Here is a 26106-nt window from a genome sequence, read left to right as displayed (position 1 = left end):
GTCGAAACCTGGATCACCAGCGTAGGATCTTTAACTTGCGCCTATCACGCGCACGGCGTCTGGTGGAGTGTGCCTTTGGCATTCTTTGTGCCAAATGGCGGATCCTCCAGTCAGCCATTCAGCTGAGTTGTTGTGTGTGTGTTCATTTTGATTTTTGGCATTTTGGTACCTTGTCTTAATAATTGTAAGAAGACACAAAAATTGGCATTTCAAACTTTTTTATATAGCCAAAACATAATATTTTTTGCTTAAAACCATATTGCAGACATATGGCTTTTGTGGCCCTCGAAATTTGGTCAAACCCCTTTTTTAAATGTAGTTACACATAAAAGTAAAACAAACATATATTATTTTGCAACAGTAAAATCAAATACCAAAACAAAATTATAGATTTTGGAAAGTTGGTGAAGGTGATGGCGGAAGTCTAGCCTATCATTCTTGCTGGCTTTGTTGTCCAAATTGTCCTCCACCCTGTGTGGGTACATAATCTTGGCCATGCTGTATGTTGTGGCCCGGGTCACATTGCTGAGTTGCAAAGTGACCATATGGAAAATGGAGATGAGACTCCTGGGGATTGTGGAACCCACGTGACTCATACCCCCCAATATGGCCATGTCATCCAAACCCAGGTTGGGACCAGCCTCCAACACTGGGTCTGTACAAGTGGCCATATTGGGCAGGTTGGTTATAGGATGCCATTTGGGCCTGGGTTGGTTTTGGGGGGGGAATGGGTTGAAGTGTAGGCACCCATGGAGGAGGTGTGTCAGATCCATGTTGGATATGCACTTGTGGGTTTGGTTGAAGTCTCAGCAGCCACCTCTCTAAGAACTCAAAGACCTCATATGGGGTATTGGGGGATGTACATGCATCAATGAGGATCTGTATTGTTCCTCACACACGTAGCCTCACCTCACAGGGTAGGGGACGAAGGTACCGGGTCAGACTGCGGGAATATACCTCATCACTCTCATCCTGGGCAGCCCTGGACAGGTAGTTGAGAACCCCCATGTCAACATGCCTCCTGGTATCAGAGGCAGGGATCTCTCACCTTCGCCCACGGCGGGATTTGACAGCAGGCTGGGGGAGGCCTCCAGAGGAACAGTAGGGCGGCTCCTGTTGCCTGGTTCTTCAAGGCAGACAGGTGCTGGTGCAGTTGCTGGTGTGGTGAAGGTGGAGCTACTGGTGCAGGTGCAACTGGAGCTTGAGGGATGCAGCTGGAAGACTCAGAAGATGGGCCAACCACCTCTTCACCTTCCCCGACCGGATCTATAATGGCCTCAGAATCCGACCCTGTCAGTGGCCTCAGTGAGTTTGGACTGAGTTCTGTTTTGAAATTTTATTAGAAAAAAAAAATTAAGACATATGACCCTAAAAAAGATATGTGTGATGTATGTACTTACGGTCTGAGATCCATACTGAAAGCCAGAAATGCCAGGTTGTCAAAATAAATGTATTTCCGCTTGGTCGGTGCTGCATCACCACTCCTGGCCCACTGCTGACCGTCCTGCCTTTATTGGTCACGGATGCTGCGCCAGCGTCTCATAACAACTTCCACTGCAATAACAAACAATAATAACGTATAAGGACATTGTGCACATAGGGTCCACAAGTTTAGTGACATTTTACATACTCATGTGGCCTAGTAAGCTGTATTTTCTAAACATAATCTTACTGTAATTACTAATAATAGAATAAAAAAACACATACTAGGATTTAAGGGGATACTGTGAAAACGTGTTATTTAGTGCAGTTAATATTATTTTCAAAACATGAGTGAACTTATTTGTTGCTGTCCCTCACGTGGACAGTCTGTAAAATCTGCAAAAAGTAGCCCACAGATCCTCCTCCGTGCCGCCTCTTTAGTGGCCCGATTGGAATAATGTGCATCCCTCTGGTCCCAATGCTCAGGCCTTTCTTGGACCAGAACGATTAGCATCTCTACATTGATGAATGAAGACATGCTGCAAGACTCCGTGGATGTGTTCTTCTGGGATGTCTGGAGCAGTTTTTAAGCTAATTAGCATGTCTAAGCTTTCAGATAATGGCTTGGCCCATTTCCTGTCACCTGGAAAAGTCTTGCGTATTTCTCGCAAGTCCATGGTCCATGTGTAATCCATATTTTTTCTCGCCCCCATAAACTTGCATTGGCGTGTTTTTGTAGGAATACTCTGACAATCGCTGCAGGCTGCGATTTTCTCAGCCCATAAAATACGGCCAAGAAATATAAGGCTGATGGAAGCTGCCCCATAGAGAAACATTGGTCCGAGTGCAATGCATTGTTTTTGCGCCTCTCCTTCGCAGGGCCGGCGTTAGGGGCAGGCAGACTAGGCAGCTGCCTGGGGCCCCCGCTGGCCCCCAGCCAGGGGCAGACATACTGTTGATGGCACTGCTCTGGGGCCCAGAGGTGGAGGGGGGCCCCTGCAGGCAGGCCCGGTATCATGCAGGGTCGGGCCCCTCTCACTCCCTCCTGTAATCACGGAACATTGAGTGCCGGGGAGAGAGCGGGCGCGAAGTGCAGGAGATCAAAAAGGGGGTGTGTCATGCAGGGAGAGACGCTGGCCAATGAACGCTTTCCTTACCTCACAGTGACCAGACTGAGGAGAGCGCTCACTGACTGCCGTCTGTCCCCCTGCATGGAGCGTCCCAATGGTGAGTGCTGCTCACCTACAGTCAGGGGCCCCAGCTGCACAGCACATAGAGACAGCAGTGGAGGAAGAGCAGGACTTCTTCTGCTCCCTCCACTGTTCTGTTCAGAGCAGGCTGCAGCGTCTCCTCACAGAGAAGAGATGGAGGAGGAGCTCACTGCAGGGGACAGCACGCCAGCAGCAGGGGGCCGATATCAGTGCTGCCTGCTCTGTGCCCCATCCCCCACAGTGGGGTCTGCAGCCCTCTCCAGCTGAACTGACCTGCAGGGCTCATCTGATCACCTATACAAGATTAGTATGTGTATATGTATATGCTTGTATATGTATGTGTGCATCTGTGTGTATCTATGTGTATGTTTCTATCTGTGTGTGTGTATCTGTGTATGTACAGTATATGTGTGTATGTATGGTATAGTTGTATGGCTGTGTGTGTATGCATGTACAGTGTGTATCTGTGTATGTGCAATAATTTGTATGGATATATGGTATATATGTATGTTTATGTGCATGTACATACAGTATATGTGTATGTATATGTGTGTACGGTATGTGTATATACTGTATGTGTGTATGTACGGTACGTGTATGTGTATCTGTATGTTCGGTATATGTGTGTGTATGCATGTACGGTATATGTATGTATGTACGGTATGTGCATTTGGGTGTATTTTATATGTATGTACGGTATGTGTGTACTATATGTACTGTATATAACTGTATCTGTGTATGTACGGTATATGTATGTGTATCTGTGTGTATGTACGGTATATGTGTGTACGGCATTTGTGTGAATGTACGGTATATGCATGTGTGTATGTACGGTATGTGTATGTATGATGGCATAGGTATGTGTATCTGTTTGTATGTATGATATATGTATGTGTTTGCATATACTGTATTTGTATGTGTATCTGTGTGTACGTATGGTGTATGTATGTGTATTTGTGTGTATGTATGGTATATGTATGTACGGTATGTGTATACTATCTGTGTATATAACTGTATGTGTGTATGCATGTAATGTGTATGTCTGTGTGTGTATGTACGGTATGTGTACCTGTGTGTATGTACGGTGTATGTATGTACAGTATATGCCGGAACAAAAATAATTGTTCTCATCAGCACATCGCCCAGTTAAAACTGCAGATATTCTGCTAAGATGATACTGTATGGGGACAGATTGATTTACTAGTGATCATTCTGTCCCCAGCCAGTGTAAAGAGGCTGGAAACAAGTGGCGAATGACTTCAATATTGTTGATCACGCTCATTTAGTGGCCTGAAATCAGCGCATGTAGCTACAACCAAAATGTTTCTGTTGGTGCAATATGTTAGCATTTGGGGCCCCATTTTAACCCTGCTGTTCTGTTAGGTCAAAAATGACCGTTTTTGAAATTCTATAATGTTATAAAAATTCAGCGTGTGATTCTGAGACTTGAGGCTCCCTGACTTTTCGTCATTAGGGGGGTACTCTCTGTGGGAATTTTTTTTTTTTTTAATTTTTGTTTACTTTATTTGGTACAATTTTTTTTACACTTGTACTGTTCGGTCAAAAATGACCAATAGGCCTTTATTCAGCTCTCCAGACAATTTTTGACAAAAATAAAGGTGCTATCACCTCATTTTGAACTATATATTGCATCTACTACTATTTATCAATGTATCTGACTACTTTTGGTCAGAACAGATTTACACATACCAACATTTTCAAGTTGCGATACAGCCGACGGATTCGCTTCCAGTATAGCTATGCGCAATTTATTTCACTGGTTTTTATTTACCCTGCTGTTCATATAGATCTAGTTCCATTCAGTTGTCAACATTTCATATTGTAAATCATGATTTTCTGATTTTCCATGTGTTTGCTGGTTGTACAGTATTACACTGTACATAAATGTTAATTTATTTGATTCAAAAAATAAAAGTTTTTGATTTAATTTTTCATCTGATTATTGAAAACCATGTTCACATACAGTAAAACAATGCAACAGGTAATCAAATAACACTTGAATTAGTACAAATCACAACTTTGTTAGGTCCGGTCAAAAATGACCGGGAACAGTATAAGTGTATAAAAAACAACGTTTTTTGCCATTTTATAGAGAAAAAAGCTTTTTTTTTTTTTTTTTGCCTTTGAAAAAAGTATATCTACATAATGTTTGATATTATTACTTATAGTTAACATTTAGATCAAGATTTTTTTTTTATCTGCAAAAATAATCAATTTTTACAAAAATCGAAAAAATACCATGTTCCCTTTTGGATATAAAAAAAATATAAAACAAGCTTTGTATTTATTTTTCTTTCTGGTATTTGAACAACCATCTTCACAAGCAATATAATAGTGCAAAAACTGTTTAAAAAAACCACTTAGATTAGCTAAAAATGATTATTTTATAAGGACGGTCAAAAATGACCGGGAACAGTACAAGTGTATGTGAAATCTAAACAGAACAGCAGGGTTAAACTTTTGCCTAGGGCCCCACTTTGCCTAAAACCGGCCCTGCTCCTTCGTCCATATTTCTCTCTAGTGTGTCCCCGGCCTAAAGTCTGGGATTTGTTTGTCCAGGAGCTGTGAAATATTCTTCCAAGGCATGAGCTTCCACTGATCAAATCATTGGTCTCCAGACTCTTTGTAGCCTGTAGTCAGTGATGAATATTGGGTTTCCATCAATCCAATATTTATAGGATATATATTTTTTGCGTGGTAGCAAAGGGGAAAAACATAACACATTCACTCACTTCACCGTAAGGCCATTCTATAACCCCTCCAACTTAACCCCTTCAACCCCAAGTCTGTTTTCACCTTCCTGACCAGGCCAAGTGTCATTTTATGTGGTAATAACTCTGGAATGCTTCAAGGAATTTCAGTGATTGTGAGAATGTTTTTTCGTGACACATTGTACTTTATGATAGTGATAAATTTGTTTACATTTTTTTGCATTTATTTGTGAAAATAATGGAATTGTGGCAAATATTTTGAAAATTTAGCAATTTACAAAACAGTTTCTTTATGGACCACATCACGTTTGAAGTGATTCTGCAGGGTCTATATATCAGAAAATGCCTAAAACTTTACCCTTCAAAGTGCTCGAAATCACATTCAAGATGTTAACCCTTTAGGTGCTCACAGGAATTAAAGCAACGTGGAAGGAAAAAAAATGAACATTTAATTTTTCCCTCAGGAAAAAAGGAGAAAATGGACAATACAATTTGTTGTGCAATTTCTCCTGAGTATGACAATACTCCATATGTCAGTGATGGTGAACCTTTTAGAGACTGAGTGCCCAAACTGCAATCCGAAACCCACTTATTTATCGCAAAGTGCCAACATGGCAAGTTAACCTGAATACTGAGATTTTTTAATTTAGAAAATTGGAATTATAGTGGAATAATACAGTATAATATGTTATGTAAGAGCAGTAAAAAGCATATAGCCCAATCGCATAATTTAAATATATAAAGTATACTGTATAATAGCCCCACATAGTGCTCCAAACTGTATAATGTGCCCACATAATGCTCCATACTGTATAATGGCCCCACATAGTGCTACATACTTGTATAATGGCCACACATGATGCTCCATACTGTATAATGGCCCTGCATAGTGCTCCATACTGTATAATGTGCCCACATAGTTCTCCATACTGTATAATGTGTCCACATAGTTCTCCATACTGTATAATGTGCCCACATAGTTCTCCAGGCTGTATAATGTGCCCACATAGTGCTCCATGCTGTATAGTGGCCCAACATGATGCTCCACACTGTATAATGGCCCGACATAGTGCTCCATACTGTACATATGTGGTCAAAATTGTTGATACCCCTTGTTTAATCACAGAAAACCCCATAATGGTAACAGAAATAACTTGAATCTGACAAAAGTAATAAATAAAAGATCTATGAAAATTAACAAATGAAAGACAGACATTGCTTCTCAACCATGCTTCCATTGAATTTTTAAAAAAATAAAACTTATGAAATAGGCCTGAACAGAAATGATTGTACCCCAGAAAATGTGACAAAAGGGACATGTTAAATCAAGGTGTGTTCCCTAACTAGCATTACAAGTGTTTTACAGTCTTGAGTGGGACTGTATATAGGGCTACAGATATGGTGCTGTTTGGTGACATGGTGATGTGCATCACACTCAACATGGGCCAGAGGAAGCGAAGGAAAGAATTGTCTCAGGAAATTAAAATTATAGACAAACATATAAAAGTTAGAAGACCATTTTCAAGCAGCTTGATGTTCCTGGGATTACAGTTGCAAATATTATTCAGAAAATGAAGATCCTTGGGACTATAGCCAATCTCTCTAGACATGGCCGCAGGAGGAAAATTGTTGACAAATCAAAGAGATGGATAATACGAATGGTAACAAAAGAGCCCGGAAAAACTATGAAACAGATTAAAGGTGAACTGCAAGCTCAAGGAACATCAGTGTCAGATCCCACCATCCGTCATACGAGCCAAAGTGGACTTCATGGGAGACGACCAAGGAGGACACCATTGATGGAAAAAAAAATCATAAAGCTAGACTGGAATTTGCCAAACTACTAGTGATGAGCGAGTGTACTCGTTGCTCGGGTTTTCCCGAGCACGCTTGGGTGACCTCTGAGTATTTGTTATTGCTTGGAGATATAGTTTTCATCGCCTCAGTTGCATGATTTACGGCTTCCAGATATGCTGAATACATGTGAGGAATGCCTGTTTGTTAGGGAATTCCCACATGTATTCAGCGTATCTGGAAGCCGTAAATCATGCAACTGAGGCGATAAACTACAGTATATCTCCGAGCAATAACAAATACTCGGAGGTCACCTGAGCGTGCTCGGGAAAACCCGAGCAACGAGTACACTCGCTCATCACTACAAATTACTTGTTGACAAGCCACAAAGCTTCTGGGAGAATGTCCTATGGACAGATGAGACAAAAATTGAACTTTTTGGCAAGGTACGTCAGCTCTATGTTCACAGATGAAAAAATGAAGCATATCAAGAAAAGAACACAGTCCCTACTGTGAAACATGGAGGAGGCTCTGTTATGTTCTGGGGCTGCTTTGCTGCATCTGGAACAGGGTGTCTAATCTGTGCAGGGTACAATGAAATCTCAAGCCTATGAAGGGATTCTAGAGAGAAATTTGCTGCCCAGTGTCAGAAAGCTTGGTCTCAGTCGCAGATTATGGGTCTTGCAACAGGATAATGACCCAAAACACACAGCTAAAAACACCCAAGAATGGCTAAGAGGAAAACATTGGACTATGCTGAAGTGGCCTTCTATGAGCCCTGACCTAAATCCTACTGAGCATCTTTGAAAAGAGTTGAAACATGCCGTCAGGAAAAGGCAACCTTCAAACATGAGACAACTGCAGCAGTTTGCTCTTGAGGAGTGGGCCAAAATACCTGTCGAGAGGTACAGAAGTTTCATTGACAGTTACAAGAATTGTGTGATTGCCTCAAAAGGTTGTGCAGCAAAATATTAAGTTAAGGATTCCATTATTTCTGCCAAGGCCTATTTCATGAGTTATTTTAAAAAAAAATTTTGTAGAAGCATGGTTGAAAAGTAATGTCTGACTTTCATTTGTTCCTTTTCATATATTTTTTGATATTTACTTTTGTCAGATTCAAGTTATTTCTTTGACAATTGTGGGTTTGTCTGTCATTAAACGAGGGGTACCAACAATTTTGACCACGTGTATACAGTATAATGAAGCCACGTAGTTCTCCATACTGAATAATGTGTCCACATAGTGCTACATGCTGTATAGTGGCCCCACTCATGATGCTCCTCACTGTATAATAGCCCCACATAGTGTTCCATACTGTATAATGGCAAGACATGATGCTGTATAGTGGCCCCACATGATGCTCCATACTGTATAGTGGCCCATCATAGTGCTCCATACTAGATAATGGCCCCACATGATGCTCCACATCTTATAATGGTCACACTTGATGCTCCATATTGTATAATGGCAACATATACTGCCCCATACTGTACAATGGCCCCACAAGATGATCCATACTGTATAATGGCCCCACATGATCCTACATACAGTATGATGTTCTCTCATAAAAAAAAAATGTACTACTCACCTCTGCCCACTCCAACGCTGATCTGGTCTCTTTATATATCACAATCATACCTGCGGGCATGCGCGCCATCTCAGCAATAACGCCGCCACTCTCTTCAACCCACGCACAATCCCCCTACACAGCACGCGTGCAGCCTGATGGGACGGGTCACATGCACAGAAAGTGATAATAGGAGAAAACAGACCACAAAGAATGTTACACAATTTCTCATAAGTACACTGATGCCTCATATGTGGTCAAAAACAACTTTTGAGGCACAGTTCAAAGCCCAGATGTGAATGAGCACCATTGTTGTATTACATATTTTGCTGGAATGGTTTGTGGGTGACACGTCACATTGGCAGAGCTCCTGAGGTCCCAGAAAAGCAGAATGCCCACCATTAGAGTCCTCATTTTGCATACTGCCATGCCACCCTCCTTCGGATGAGAAGCATCTACTCTGTCGATGTCACGCATATTAGTTTTGTTCCCTTTCTTTGACTGACTTCTGATGGTCTGCTAGTCGATTTTTCCATCCTTTGTGCCTATGTTGTTTTTTCTTTTCTCTCTATGTATTTTTTAGTATTGTTTTTAACATGTCATTTTCTTATCTTAGGAGTGCTAGTTTCTTTTTTGGTCTTCCCTGCTGTTGATTTTATTGGAGTTCGTTGACCATCTACTCTATGAGGATTCATCATTCATGCCGTGGATTTTTGCACCATTAGTTTTTGTTATCTTACATTATGTATATTCTGATACCTATTTTTGATATGTGACAAAACTTTGTGCTAACTTTAAATGTATTTATGGACTATTGTGGATGTCCTATCATGATTATTGTATTACAAGTGTATATATAGTCTGTCACTATTCTCTATCCTATTTTTTGTTTTGTATATCCACATTAAGGCAATGGCTATCTATTATTTATTTGTTAAATTTGTCTTATAATTAAATATATTGAGATCATTGCTGATTACTATACATTCAATACTGATTATATCTATTTGGTTATGTCATGGTGGTCACTGCTGTCAACTATTTCACTATGGCCACGGTCACACATTTAGTGAAATTAATACCAATGTTTATTTTGGATATACAATTGTTTTCAGGACTGCAGTCTGCTGCCAGCTGTGGCTTTGTACGCATGCATGTCATGTCCTCCCTCTCTCTGTCGGCTCTCGGCGTCTCTTGGGGTGGCTGACGTCAGATTACTTGTCGTGCTCTGGCATCGCCTTCTGACATGGATGCCAACCGACATGGGGGATGCTTTGACTGCGCATGCATCGCTTTTCAGTCCAGGTGGCTGGCGTTCTCCAAACAGTTGCTGAACCTCCCATTGTGCCTGCTGCCTCCTGCGCTCCCTGTAAGTCAGCGCTGTGCGGAGTTTACTCCTGGCATAGCCTGGGATGTTGCAGTGACATTGGCCGGCGTGGTTGTTGCCTTGGCAATGGTATGACACTTCTGGATTAGTACCGATTGGTTCCGGCCCCCTTTTTAAACACCGCATCAATGTTTGTTGTATGCCCCTGACGAAGGCTTTGCTGAAACGCGCGTCGGGGTGATGCGGTTGTTGCTTGAGTATGGAGCGCCTGCCAGGGCCTAGGGGTACTTGGTACCGGGTTCGGTCATCATTAAAGGGGTGGTCACGGTGGCAGCGACCTGGTCTGTGGCCCTGGGCGTCCAAATTAAATGAAAGGTCTTTAAAGGGGTTTTTAGGAAAAAGAATGTTCGTGATGCCACCTGTGGTATTCGGCCAGGGATGACCGATGCTATATAAAGGGGTCCACTGGGGTGATGTTATGGCAGCAGGGATGGGATAGCTTCCCACAGGTGAAGCTGGATCCCCAGGGCTCCCGGTGTAGTAGATAGAGATGGTGTAGTAAGAAACAGGACACAAGGTTGCAGTCTCTTTACCTCTTTACTGTTGTAAGTCAGCCACAGTCCAGGGCACCAGATCACAGGTACTGGTATGGTCCGTCCGGCTTCGTAGCAAATCAGGAATCCCCCTAACCAGGTGGGGTTGGAAGCCTTCCCTTCTGCGATGTGTTGTAGTCCCTTGCTGCCTTAGTTCTCACACAAGGTCCTCACGTTCTTTGTCCCCCTTGCTGGTAGGACACTACCCGCATGGCAGGTAACTCAAGCCTTTTTACAGGGTCTCTCATGATGACTCTGGGCTCTATCTGTTGCTGTTCCTTTGGTTGTTAATGGTGGACAGGCGACCTGCAATCTCCTGTCTGCTAGTTTCTGCCATGGGGATAGTTACCCCTACAACCTCGGTCCTCCAGCTACCGGATTTCTGCGCATCAGTTTGGAGGAAGCTCAGTCGCAGCTTTCCTCCAGCTCTTTACTTCTCCTATGCTTCTCTTCCCCTTTCAGTCTCCTACATACTGCTCTGTTGCTCTTTCCTTGTGGCTGCAAGGCCCCAGCTTTCCTTTCTCAGACTCTCTGTCTGTTTCCTCTCTGCTCTGTCCCTCTGACAGACTGCCTCTAACCGACTCCTCTCACAGACTATCTCCTCCCTTGGCCAGAATATATATATATATACAGTGGGGCAAAAAAGTATTTAGTCAGTCAGCAATAGTGCAAGTTCCACCACTTAAAAAGATGAGAGGGGTCTGTAATTTACATCACAGGTAGACCTCAACTATGGGAGACAAACTGAGAAAAAAAAATCCAGAAAATCACATTGTCTGTTTTTTTATCATTTTATTTGCATATTATGGTGGAAAATAAGTATTTGGTCAGAAACAAAATTTCATCTCAATACTTTGTAATACATCCTTTGTTGGCAATGACAGAGGTCAAACGTTTTCTGTAAGTCTTCACAAGGTTGCCACACACTGTTGTTGGTATGTTGGCCCATTCCTCCATGCAGATCTCCTCTAGAGCAGTGATGTTTTTGGCTTTTCGCTTGGCAACACGGACTTTCAACTCCCTCCAAAGGTTTTCTATAGGGTTGAGATCTGGAGACTGGCTAGGCCACTCCAGGACCTTGAAATGCTTCTTACGAAGCCACTCCTTCGTTGCCCTGGCGGTGTGCTTTGGATCATTGTCATGTTGAAAGACCCAGCCACGTTTCATCTTCAATGCCCTTGCTGATGGAAGGAGGTTTGCACTCAAAATCTCACGATACATGGCCCCATTCATTCTTTCATGTACCCGGATCAGTCGTCCTGGCCCCTTTGCAGAGAAACAGCCCCAAAGCATGATTTTTCCACCACAATGCTTTACAGTAGGTATGGTGTTTGATGGATGCAACTCAGTATTCTTTTTCCTCCAAACACGACAAGTTGTGTTTCTACCAAACAGTTCCAGTTTGGTTTCATCAGACCATAGGACATTCTCCCAAAACTCCTCTGGATCATCCAAATGCTCTCTAGCAAACTTCAGACGGGCCCGGACATGTACTGGCTTAAGAAGTGGGACACGTCTGGCACTGCAGGATCTGAGTCCATGGTGGCGTAGTGTGTTACTTATGGTAGGCCTTGTTACATTGGTCCCAGCTCTCTGCAGTTCATTCACTAGGTCCCCCCGCGTGGTTCTGGGATTTTTGCTCACCGTTCTTGTGATCATTCTGACCCCACGGGGTGGGATTTTGCGTGGAGCCCCAGATCGAGGGAGATTATCAGTGGTCTTGAATGTCTTCCATTTTCTAATTATTGCTCCCACTGTTGATTTCTTCACTCCAAGCTGGTTGGCTATTGCAGATTCAGTCTTCCCAGCCTGGTGCAGGGCTACAATTTTGTTTCTGGTGTCCTTTGACAGCTCTTTGGTCTTCACCATAGTGGAGTTTGGAGTCAGACTGTTTGAGGGTGTGCACAGGTGTCTTTTTATACTGATAACAAGTTTAAACAGGTGCCATTACTACAGGTAATGAGTGGAGGAAAGAGGAGACTCTTAAAAAAGAAGTTACAGGTCTGTGAGAGCCAGAAATCTTGATTGTTTGTTTCTGACCAAATACTTATTTTCCACCATAATATGCAAATAAAATGATAAAAAAACAGACAATGTGACTTTCTGGATTTTTTTTTCTCAGTTTGTCTCCCATAGTTGAGGTCTACCTATGATGTAAATTACAGACGCCTCTCATCTTTTTAAGTGGTGGAACTTGCACTATTGCTGACTGACTAAATACTTTTTTGCCCCACTGTATATCTAGGGAAGCTCCCCTGAAACCTGATTCAGAGCTCCCCCTTCTGGCCTGGAGTCCGAACAGTGTTGCATGTACTGCATAACTGTTAAAGGGATCCTTCCCCGCTTCCAAGCATGACATCACTCTCCCCATAAGGAAAGCAATGCCACTGTAGCAACCCTTTTACCTGGGGTGTTACAAGTACCCCCCTGCCTCCCTTGGCTTGCCCATGTGGTATCTATCTAAGGTATGCTAACTTGGAATATACTCTCTATATGAGTTTCTATATGTCTATTGCTGATACTGTTATGCCTTTCATGCATACTTCATACTTTCTATGTATGGACTACCATTTTATACTTTGTCTTTGATATACATCGTATGACTGACTATGGTATTATTGAAGGCTTCCGTTAGGACACTATGTCAGAACAGTCTCATATTTTGTATGACTGTTAGTCACTGTTAGTGTAATATTGGTATAATATTTGATCTCTTTTATATCAGCACATCTGCGTCCCGCATTTGTAACTGTACATATACAATGTGTTTTTTTTTTCCTATTTTTAAACCTGTTCTCTTATAAAAAATACTTTATTGTAGTTTTATTATTTTCATATATTCTGGGCTAAATTATCTTTTATTCCTTCTGTTTTGTTATAGTGCTCCATATTGTATAATGGCCCAACATAGTGCTTCATACTGTGTAATGGCCACACATGATGCTCGATACTGTGTAATGGCCCCACATAATGCTCCATACTGTATAATGGCCCAACATGATGCTGCATGCTGTATAATGGCCCCACATGATGCTCCATACTGTATAGTGTCCTATCATAGTGCTCCATACTGTATAATGGCCACACATGATGCTCCATATTGTATAATGGCCACATATACTGCACCACACTGTATAATGGCCCCACATGATGCTCTATACTGTATAATGGCCCCACATGATCTTACATACAGTATAATGGCCTCACATAAAACAAAATTACTACCTCTGCCCACTCCAATGCTGATCTGGTCTCTTCATATATCACAATCCTTTCTGTGGGCACGCGCACCATCTCCTCAGCAATAACGCCGCCACTCTCCTCAACCTATGTGCCATCCGCCTACCCAGCACGCGCACAGCCTGATAGGACAGTGCACATGCACAGGAAGTGATAATAGGAGAAAATGGACCACAAAGAATGTTACACAATTTCTCCTGAGTACGCTGATGCCTCATATGCGGTCAAAAACAACTTTTGAGGCACAGTTCAAAGCTCAGATGTGAATGAGCACCATTGTTGTATTACATATTTTGCTGGAATGGTTTGAGTGTGCCATGTCATATTTGCAGAGCTCCTGAGGTCCCAGAAAAGCAGAATGCCCACCATTAGTGTCCTCATTTTGCATACTACACCTCAATGAATTCATCTAAGGATGCAGTGATCAGATTGACACAACAAATGTGTCAGAGAATTTTGTAGCATTGTGAAGAAATAATTACATTTTTGTAACTTTTTTTTCACATCGAAAAATGTGTAAAAATGGCACCAAAATTGTCACACAATTTTTGCTTAAAGGGAATCTGTCACCCCATTTTTTACGCGCCACCTGCGCACGCGTACTTTGTATGCTGTAGATAAGCCTCTGATGGCGGTGGCCGCAGCTTATAGGCCAAAAATGGAGTGACAGATTCCCTTTAACGTGGCAATACCCCATACAGTGTGTGGCTGTGAAGTACTGCTTAGCCACACAGCAAGACTCTGAAAGGAAGGAGGGCTATTTGACTCTAGGAGAACAAATTATCGTACAATAGTTTGCAAACTCCAGCTACAGGGCCCCTAAGTGCCAAAAGAGCAGCAAGTGATCTCATTTTGGAAATTACACCCCTCTGAGATCTATAGGTTCAGTGATGATTTTGACTCCATAGATATTTGCCAGAAACAAGCAGTAGTGAAAATTGCAAATCTATAAACATTAAATTTGTGCAAAAGGAACCAAAAAGGAAAATATTGTAAACCCAAACGTAATAGACACACTTGAGGGAACCTAAATGGAAAAAATAGGCATTTAATAAGAATACTTGTCAGGAAAATTGTAGGCAGAAAAGGAAAAAGTAATAAGTATATATTAAAGCTATAATGAAAAGATAACACTATTCAAGGTATATACTAGGATTGCACTATGCCCATAAAACCAACAGTGATAATTTTGTTGCGCTGTAGAAAAAAAAGGCAATTAGTACCTATATGTATAATGTTGGGTACCTATGGAAAAAACAGGAGAAATACTCAGGGATGAATTGCTCAACTTAGCTAGTGTATAATGTCAGCCACCTAGGTTGGAGATCATGAAGAATGTATGCTAGGAACCTATACAATAGAAAAAATGGGAGCATTAGATCATAAAAAGTCTCTAAACAGTCCAATTGAGGTTTTTTAAAAGGAGGGATTAAAACCCTTCCACTGTGTAACTTTCCGATTCCTTAGTCCACAATGAAGAGTCCTATAGAAGTTGAAAATAGGACATGCTGTAGAAGTCAGAGTTTAATAGAAGATGCCCCGGCCGGTGGCAGTGCTTCTAAAAGTTAAATTGTTGCAGTGCGCTCCGTACAAATTAGCCGGGTTGGAAATCTGTGCGCGCACTGCTTTTACCTGGTCGTGGAGCGCCAGTGAAGGCGACTCCGCTTCCTCCTTCCTAGCGGTACGGGCGGCGAGGTGATCAGACGGTGTGTGGAAGCTCCGTTCGGCCAGCTTCCAGTTGCTGCCCTGACCATCGCACACAACCAGTGAATAGTGTTATCTTTTCATTATAGCTTTAATATATACTTATTAATTTTTCCTTTTCAGCCTACAATTTTCTTGACAAGTATTCTTATTAAATGCTTAGTTTTTCCATTTAGGTTCCCTCAAGTGTGTCTATTACATTTGGGTTTACAATATTTTCCTTTTGGTTCCTTTTGCGCAAATCTGTTTATTGATTTTATTTCATTTTGACAACATTTGTGGTTATTGTCTAGATCTGCAGCAATAGGATACCTCATATACTAGCGCCGCTGCAACACATACTCTAAAATTGCAAACCTGCCTGTGTAGTGCCCAGTACATATTAGAGCCTGTAGTAGTACCCATACATTGTGCCCAGCTCATGCTTCAGGAGACATGCAACCATTAAATTAAGTCGGCTTTCATCGATACAGAAATGCCAAATATGGATTCTAACTGGTTTAGGCACATCTCTGGGGCTCAAAAGGGAGGGGGACATTAGGATTTGGGAGTGTAGAGTTTGCTGGATTTCTTTTGGGGGACGAGAAGCCAGTTTGCTTTTCCAGAGCCTTTGTGCTACCAGTAACGTGGAAGCCACCTACATTTCCATTGATAGATGACAGACCTTTATGGGAGCGTGTTTTTTGTGGATAGATTTGGAGCTTTTGTTAGGAACATTTTACATAACATTTTGGATCACATTTACCATGTGTACTCAAGTATAAGCCAACCCGAGTATGCCGAGACCCCTAATTTTGCCACAAAAAAATGTGAAAACTTATTGACTCGAGTATAAGCCTAGGGTGGGAAATGCAGCAGCTACTGGTAAATTTCAAAAATAAAAATAGATACCAATAAAAGTAAAATTTATTGAGACATCAGTAGGTTGTGTTTTTGAATATCCATATTGAATCAGGAGCCCCATATAATGCTCCATAAAGTTCATGATGGGCCCCATAAGATGCTCCATATTAAAATAGGCCCCATATAATGCAGCATAAAAGGTTAATGATAGCCCCATAAGATGCTCCATAGAATATACTTATAAAAGAAAAAATTGAAGATGTAGCACTCACCAAGTTGTGTTACTTTAAAAGTTCTTTAATTTCCCCATATCTTGGGCCGAGGACATTACATCAAAGGCAGGTACATTTGAGGGTGCAGGGTAACAGAGTGGGATGACGGCCGTTTCGCACTGACTGAGTTTCAACGGTCCTGGGCGCGTACTAACCATGTCATCGGGCCCTCTGACCTGAATGTCACAGCCAGACGACGCGCGGCGGTGGAACGGAGACAGGTGAACATCGCATGGCTCACCCTCCCCCGTCATACTCACCACCTCCTGGCGCAGTCTCTCTGTTCATCCCTGCTTCTCTGATAGACTCCGGCGCATGCCGGCAGCTTGTTCCTGTGTTCAGCGGTCACATAATACCGCTCATTAAATTAATGAATTTGCGCTCCACAGGAGTGGAGTTGGGTCCATATTCATTACTTTAATGAGCGGTACCACGTGACCGCTGAACACAGGAAGAGCTGCAGGTGCCAGAGACCATCAGAGAAACAGGGAAGTGCAGAGACCACGCCGGAAGCAGGTGAGTATGATGTGACAGCCACCACTCATGCCGCTCCCCCGCCAACCCCCTGGGACAATGACTCAAGTATAAGCCGAGAGGGGCAGTTTTAGCCTAAAAAAAGGGCTGAAAATCTCGGCTTATACTTGAGTATATACGGGTATCCTGTTGTAACAATTATAGTGGAACACTCAGGAACCTCTTGGCTTGAGACAAATGAGTCGCTTGAACAAGGGTATGATAACAAGTCTGTATTTGCACAAATAAATGTGGGTGCAGCAAGTGAGCAACAGTTCAAAACACAGCAAACCGGGAGATACTAAAGGTAGCTCATATGCAGTACTGCTGCATAAGAGTCTCTTAGGAGAGGCAAAAACGCTGGGGAATGCTGATCAGAAGACACAGTTCACAACAGGGCTGGCAGTCTCTCAATAAGGCTACTTTCACACTAGCGTCGGCCCGTCGCATTGTGTCGGGCCGATGTACCGATGCATACTGTGAAATAGAAGCACAACGGGGGCAGCGGATACAGTTTTTCAACGCATCCGCTGCCCCATTGTGATGTCCGGGGAGGAGGGGGCAGAGTTTCGGATGCGCATGTGCGGTCGGAAATGGCGGACACGACGCACAAAAAACGTTACATGTAACTTTTTTTGTGCCGACGGTCCGCCAAAACATGACGCATCCGTCGCACGACGGATGCGACATGTGGCAATGCGTCGCTAATGCAAGCCTATGGAGAAAAACGCATCCTGCGGGCAACTTTGCAGGATGCGTTTTTTCTCCAAAACGACGCATTGCAGCGTGCATCGTACGACACTAGTGTGAAAGTAGCCTAAGAGTCCCAAAGCAGTGCAGAGCTGTGAGTCTCAAAGGAAGTCCAGAGCAGTCAGATAAACAGCTACTGCACACAAACAAGATTAGCTGAAGCAGGCCGAGCTTACGTGTCCTAAGCAGGCAGGCTGAAGCAGATGAGAAAAACAGACACACAGCTTGTAGCAGGAGCACCACTGTGAGCTGTGAAGGTTTGCTGGAAGGGCTTGAACTGGATTCGCTGGAGAGGAACAGTCTCTTGCAAAACAGAGCCAAGAATTCAAGCAGAATACACAAGCATGGGCTGGAAGGCAAACTAGGGTTATAAAGATAGAGAAGGTGGATCACATGAGCAGGAGCGAGGCAGCAGGCGCCATCTTGAAAAAGGGCTATAAAGCACAAAAGATGAACAGGGAGTCCAGAGTCCTGACACCTGTGCTCTATATTGGGGTTTCCATGTAAGTTTCCAAATGACATAATTCAGATGAAACCCCCAATGGATCCATTCACTATAAGGAGGCAGCAGAGTTACTCTGTTCTACGTCTGGCCTCTGTTCAGTGGTATCCTTCTTTTCAGAAGTGCACACTTCAAAAGACGGACAGTGCCATATCACAGATCAGATGGCATCCACAGTGTCTCCATCTGCCTCATTATAGGGAATCTTCCACCTGGGGTTCAGTCTGAATCACATATTTCAGAGTTTTATGGAAACCCGAGTATAAGCGCAGAGTGCAGGATAAATATGCGTCGAGCCTGACTGATTTTTGAGAGGCAACATGAACAAATCAATAGTAGGTAAAAAAATAGTTTTATTTATTTGTTACTCCTTTCCTTATGCGGTATAAATGATTAGACAAATGTTTTTTTTTAGGTGATAAGATTACAGTGTTACCAGATTTACATTGCTTTTTTTGTTTGGCTGCTCACACACTTTTAGAGTAATTTCAATAAAAAAAAGGTATGGATCGCTAAATGTGAGAGCTATAATTTTTCTATATTTTTGCTAACAGAGACATGGAAGGGCTTTGTTTTGTGGAACGAGTTGACATATTTGTTGGTACCATTTTTGGGCACATGACATTTTTTGATAGCTTTTTAATGAGATATTTTGGGAGGCAGAATGATTGAAAAGCAGCAACTCAATGATTGTTGTTTGATGGGTTTTTTATGCCTTTTACTGTGTGGCAAAAGTGATGAGTTCTTTATTTTTCGGGTTAGTATGATTACAATGGTACCTCAATTACAGTGGCTTGCAAAAGTATTCACTCTCCCCACCCCTATTGGCTTTTTACCTATTTTGTTACTTTACAACCTGTATTTAAATATTTTTGTAATCCAATTTGTGTGTGAGGCATCAGCACTAAATAGTTGATGTGAGAACAATATAGGCATTTAAAGGGCAATAATCAGCACACAGACCAAAGGTAACCCTGAAGGAGCTGCAGAGTTCCAAAGCAGAGACTGGTGTATCTGTGTATATGACCAAAATAAGCCATACACTCCATAGAAGTGGCCTTTATGGGAGAGTAAGCAGAAAAAAGCTCCTTTTGAGTTTTCCAAAAGACATGTGGGAGACTTCCCAAATGTATGGAGGAAGGTGCTATGGTCAGATAACACCAAAATGTGTCTTTTTGACCACCATGGTAAACGCTATGTCTGCCATCAAACCAACACAGCTCATCACGCCAAGAACACCATCCCCACAGTGAAACATTGTGGTGGCAGTATCATGCTGTGGGGATATGTTTCAGCAGCAGAGACAGGGAAAATGGGCTGAGTCGAGGGGAAAATGGAAGCTGTGAAATACAGGGATATTCCTGAGCAAAACCTGTTTCAGTTTGTCAGTGATTTGAGACTGGGACAAAGGTTCAGCTTCCAACAAGACAATGACCCAAAGCTACTGCTAAAGCAACACTCAAGAGGCTTACCCCTTAGTGACAGAGCCAATTTTGTAGTTAATGACTAAGCCAATTTTTACAATTCTCAACCCTGTTACTTTATGAGGTTATAGCTCTGGAACTCTTCAATGGCTTCCACTGATTCTGAGATTTGTTTTTTTCATAACATATTGTACTTCATGTTAGTGATAAAATTTCTTTGAAATGACTTGCGTTTATTTATGAAAAAAATGGGAATTTGGCAAAAAGTTTGAAAATGTTGCAATTTTCAAACTTTAAATTTATGTACCCTTAGATCAGAGAGTCATATCACACAAAATAGTTAATAAATTACATTTCCCACATGTCTACTTTACATCAGCACAATTTTGAAAACAATTATTTTTGTTAGGAAGTTATAAGTGTTAAAAATTGACCAGGAATTTCTCATTTTTCCAACGAAATTTACAAAACTATTTTTTTAAGGGACGACCGAACATTTGAAGTGAGTTTGGAGGATCAATATAAAAGAAAATGCCCCAAACTGACACCATTCTAAAAACTGCACCCCCTCAAAGTGCTCAAAACCACATTCAAGACCACATTAACTCTTCAGGTGCTTCACGAGAACTAAAGCAATGTTGAAGGAAAAAATGAACATTTTACTATTTTCACAAAAGAATTTACTTCTTTCTATTTTCTGTTTTCACTATTTTTTCTATTTTCACAAGTGTATCAGGTGAAAATGGACCATAAAATTTGTTCTGCAATTTCTCCAGAGTACGCCAATACTACATATATGCGTGAAAGCCACCATCTGGACTTGTGGCAGGGCTCAGAAGGGAGGGAGCACCTTTGACTTTTTGAACTCAAAATTGTCTGGAATGAATGGTGGGCGGCATGTCGTGTTTGGAGATCCCCTGATGTACATTAACAGTAGAAACCTCCCAATTCTAACTCAAACCCAAACACAGTCCTACCTCTGACCCTAATCCCAACCCTAACCACAACTGTAACCCCAACACAACTGTAACCTCAACAACACAACCGTAACCATAACCCTAGCCCCAACCATAACCCTAGCTCTAACCCTAGCCCAACCCTAACCCTAACTACAAAGAATAGAAAAAAATACTTTTTTTTTCTTTCATTATTTTTACCTAATTAAACCCTTAACCCCGAGGGTGGTTTGTATGTTAATGACCAAGCCTATTTTCACAATTCTGACCACTGTCCCTTTTATGAGGTAATAACTTTGGAATGTGTTATGACCCCAATGGCGAGGGTCTCAGAGATATCAGCAAGTCTGCGAAGTACAAAAATCCAGCTCATAGGGCAGTGGTAACTGGGTTGACCATATATCTACTCCTAACGCCAACACTAGAAGTAGCCGGGGAACATGCCTACGTTGGTCGCTAGATGTCTCGCGCCAGCCGGAGAGCTAACTACCCCTAGAAGAGGAAAACAAAGACCTCTCTTGCCTCCAGAGAAAAGACCCCAAAAGTTGGATACAAGCCCCCCACAAATAATAACGGTGAGGTAAGAGGAAATGACAAACACAGAGATGAACTAGGTTTAGCAAAGAGAGGCCCACTTACTAATAGCAGAATGTAGTAAGATAACTTATATGGTCAACAAAAACCCTATCAAAAATCCACGCTGGAGATTCAAGAACCCCCGAACCGTCTAACGGCCCGGGGGGAGAACACCAGGCACCCTAGAGCTTCCAGCAAGGTCAGGATACAGATTATATACAAGCTGGACAAAAAAATGCAAACAAAAACGAATAGCAAAAAGCAAGAAAGCAGACTTAGCTTAATCAAGCAGGAACCAGGATCAGTAGACAAGAGCACTACAGATTAGCTCTGATATCAACGTTGCCAGGCATTGAACTGAAGGTCCAGGGAGCTTATATAGCAACACCCCTGACCTAACGACCCAGGTGAGCATACAAGGGATGATAGACATACCCAGAGTAAAATCACTAGTAGCCACTAGAGGGAGTCAAAAGGTAAATTCACAACAGGAATGCTTCAATGGATCCTGGTGATTCTGACACTTTTTTCTTGACATATTGTACTTTATGATAGTGGTAAAAATTTATTTGATACGACTTGCGATTATTTGTATAAAAACGGAAATTTGGCAAAAATTTTGAAAACTTTGCAATTTTCCAACTTTGAAGCTTCAGGCCCTTAAATCACAGAGATATGTCACACAAAATACTTAATAAGTAACATTTCCCACATGTCTACTTTACATCAGCACAATTTTGGAACCAATTTTTTTTTTTGTGAGGAAGTTATAAGGGTTAAAAGTTAAACAGTGATTTCTCATTTTTACAACACCATTATTTTTTTAGGGACCACCTCACATTTGAAGTCACTTTGAGGGGTCTATATGATAGAAAATACCCAAAAGTGACACCATTCCAAAAACTGCACCTCTCGAGGTGCTCAAAACCACATTCAAGACCTTCAGGTGCTTCACAGGAATTTTTGTAATGTTTAAAAAAAATGAACATTTTAACTTTATTTCACAAAACATTTATTTCAGATCCAATTTTTTTCATTTTACCAAGGGTAACGTGAGAAATTGGATGGCATATGTTGTTGTGTAATTTGTCCTGAGTATGCTGATACCCCATATGTGCTGGTAAACCACTGTTTGGGCGCATGGCAGAGCTCAGAAGAGAAGGAGCGCCATTTGACTTTTCAATGCAAAATTGGCTAGAATTCAGATCGGACACCATGTGGCATTTGGAGAGCCCCTGATGTGCCTAAACAGTGGAAACCCCCCACAAGTGAAACCATTTTGGAAATTAGACTCCCCAAGGAACTTATCTAGATGTGTGGTAAGCACTTTGAACCCCCAAGTGCTTCACAGAAGTTTATAACGTAGAGCCGTGAAAATAAAAAAGCATATTTTTTGCACAAAAATTATTTTTCACCCCAATTTTTTTATTTTACCAAGAGTAACAGGATAAATTGGACCCCAAAAGTTGTTGTGCAGTTTTTCTTGAATACGCTGATACCCCATATGTAGAGGATACTACTTTTGAGGCACAGTGCAAAGCTCAGAAGGGAAGAGGCTCCATATTGGAGTTCAGATTTTGCTGGAATGGTCTGCCATGTCATATTGGCAGAGCCCCTGAGGTGCCAGAACAACAGAAACCCCCCTATATGTGAACTCATTTTACAAACTGCACTCTCCAGTTAATTCATCTATGGGTGCAGTGATCATATTGACTCCATATGTCCCTCAGAATTTTATACTACTGAGCGGAGAAGAAAAAATAAATTACCACTAAAATGTTGTTTTAGCCCCAAGTTTTTAATTTTTCTAAGGGCTCAAAGGAATTTTTTTTTTCTAAACAAACTGAGCTCCATTTTTTCCTGCGTGTGCCAATACCCTACATGTAATCGTGAAATATTTTTCAGGCACAGTGCAAAGCTCAGAAAGCAAGAAGCGCCAGATTTTACTGTTATGGTGTCAGGAAATATGACGTAATGTCTTATTGTTTGATCACACACTGAGCTCTGCTACATCATTTGGTTTTGCAGACACGCTGCAGCTTTGGTCCCCCTCACCACTCCTCCTTCTCTCTCTGCCTGCATGTGTAATCCTATACTCCTATCCCCCTCCCTCAAGAATGCGTTAATTAGCAGAACCCAGATCTTTGTCTGCAGCCATGTGCTCCATGTGTGCACGAGAAAGTTATTCAAGATTAAATAATTCAACCCCAAGTAGCGATATAAGTGTTAAAGTTACATGTATTTGATGTGCGGCGATAGCGCTACACACCAGTGCTTTCTCTAAGCTCAGCGCCTGGCAGAATCGGAGAAACTCATTACTGCTTATCCCAGTCACATAGCCAAGTCCTGTTTGGACTCAAATGAACGCCAATGTCATGCTGAGAAAAATGATAATTTTGTTGTCCGTCTACGAGCCTCACAGACCGAGTTAGGATGGCTATGAGCCATTAGAAGGTTTTCCATATCTTTCCAAGAAGGGCGTGTCCAGCCCCTCAGTGATGTCACTAGCAGAGGGTATAAAATATGGGACCTCATTTTAGGAGTAGCTTTTCAGCTAACAGAAACTGCAACCTGCCTCATGCATTGGGGCTAGTGATGAGCGAACGTGCTCGCCACTACTCGTTACTCGCCCGAGTATCACTATGCTCGATGTACTCACAGAGCATTTTTGGGAATATTCGGCGGTAACTGGTGTCTCCACCCAGCATTTTTGGCATACTTTAGAGACCCAATCATGATGCAGGGATTGTCTGCCAGGCCATGAAATGCTGCAGCCATCTTTGTTGTGGTCGTGCAGTGATTAGGCTTGGCCGCACAGCATCATCCCGAGTATAAGAGACCTGGCGCCGCATTCTGCTCCGGAATCAGTGAGAGTAGGGAGGGCTGCTGCCGAGATAGGGTCAGAATTGTGGTTTTTAGAGGTAATGTAGGTCTGCAACTCTTAAATTCACAACTCCTGAGAAACCAACAGTCCTTTTTAGGGCTAATTCGTGGGTCCCGATATTGCAGCGCTAGGTACGCAGGGCACAGCATATCCACATCAGTGCAAGGCCTGCAGGTGCCATTACTCACAGGAGCTTATCCTACACCACGCGCTATGTAAGCTGATACCCTTTCCTTCACAGCAATCCATCTGAGGAAGGTCTAAGTTATTGACCGAAACGTCATATGAATGAATTTTGGATTGCATCTGAATAAATCTTAATTGCAGACGATTTTTTTGAGTGCCGGAGTTTTTGATTATATGCAGGCACTGTATATGCGTCCATTGCTCCCATTGCATCCCTCCCAAAGCTCCATAACTGTCTGCTGCTGATTCTGTAGCTTCTTTACTATATACCTAGTTGCATTTTTTTTCCCAAAAATCCCCCCCCCAAAAAAAAAATACAGTCTGTTCTGACAGGCTGGGGCCTGTTTAAAAATCATAGTTTGTCAGGCATACGTAGCATAGTTGTCTGTGCTAGCCTTGTGCCATTTTTTTTTTGGTGTTTTAAATTCACCAAAAAAGGCCTCATATATCTGCGTGGTCCAAGTTTTTGCATTTTAGGCCGTTTTGCCACTGTATTTGCTGTCTGTTACTCTAATTATATACAACACTATTTGGCATTTAAAAAAAAAAAAAAACAGGCCACATATTTGCCTGTGTGGTATTTCCGTGAGAGCCTTCATATATCGGCTTGCTCCATGTTTGGTCATTGTAGGCCAGTGTACCACTTTTTTTGCTGTCCGATACTCTATATACAGCACTATTTAGCATAAAAAAATGTAAAAAGGCTGCATATTTGCCAGTGTGGTATTTCCGTGAGAGCCCTTATATATCTGCGTGCTCCAAGTTTGGGTATTGTAGGCCGGTGTACCACTTTTTTGCTGTCTTATACTCTAATTATATACAGCACTATCTAGCATAAATTAACTTCACCAAAAAGCCCCCTAAAATTGAATACAGTCTGTTATGTCAGGCAGAGGCCTGCCTGGTGTTTGGGTTTGAAAAATCGTAGATTTGCATGCATACTGATCAGATATTATTTTGCTACTGATAAATATATTTGTGTTGAGCATTTGAAATAGTGCAGTAGTCCATTTAAAATGGGCAAGGCAAGGGACAGGGAAGTGGACGTGATGTTGATGGTGCATGCAGAGAACAAGGCCATGTCCAAGATCAAAGTGGGCAACAACAAAGACCCACATCTTCTCACTTGACCTTCCTGTCCCAGTTTCTAGGGGACCGCAGCACGGTTGTTGGTTGGATAGCGGATAATGCTTCCAGTCACTTAGCCACCACCACCACAATGTCTTCCACACAGTCAAGTCTGAGTAGCCGTGAGTATGGCCCGGATATTCCTCACTCTGATCCTCCTTCCTCCCACCATGCCGAGTGCCCTGAGACAACTGATCCCACACTTGGACACTCTGAAGAGCTGTTCAGTTTTCCGTTTCAAGATTCAGAACTCTCGGCCGGTCAACATGAAGTGGGGACAGATGAGATCGCGTGTAGAGATGCCCAAAGCTTTGACCAGCCCCGGTCACACAAAGGCGATGGTGAGAAGGTGTCAGAAGAGGTGGACGATGACACACAATTGCCAGAAAGTCAGGAGAAGGAGCAGGGTGCGGATGTGGAAGATGAGGTGGTGGATCACTATGTGACTGACCCAACCTGACAGGAGGACATGCAGAGCGAGG

At 42.3% G+C, this 26106-nt stretch overlaps 1 long non-coding RNA gene across 2 annotated transcripts in view; it reads right to left on the bottom strand.

Annotated features, from left to right (window-relative positions):
• Positions 1–1054: 1054 nt before the first annotated feature.
• Positions 1055–26106, bottom strand: part of LOC143806978 (uncharacterized) — a 144945-nt gene continuing 119893 nt past the window's right edge. The window contains exons 1-3 of one of the 2 annotated variants that reach the window (XR_013221605.1): positions 2580–2748; positions 1401–1554; positions 1055–1323 (exon numbers count right to left, since the gene is read on the bottom strand). This is a non-coding gene — a long non-coding RNA (uncharacterized LOC143806978). Of the gene's footprint in view, positions 1324–1400; positions 1555–2579; positions 2749–26106 lie in introns of those variants that run through there. The other variant, XR_013221604.1, reaches the window with a different exon arrangement.

Source organism: Ranitomeya variabilis, chromosome 2 (assembly GCF_051348905.1).
Source record: "Ranitomeya variabilis isolate aRanVar5 chromosome 2, aRanVar5.hap1, whole genome shotgun sequence".
Classification (NCBI taxonomy): domain Eukaryota; kingdom Metazoa; phylum Chordata; class Amphibia; order Anura; family Dendrobatidae; genus Ranitomeya; species Ranitomeya variabilis.
The sequence above is the reverse complement of the archived record's forward strand: the minus strand, read 5'-3'. Positions and strand labels throughout refer to the sequence as shown.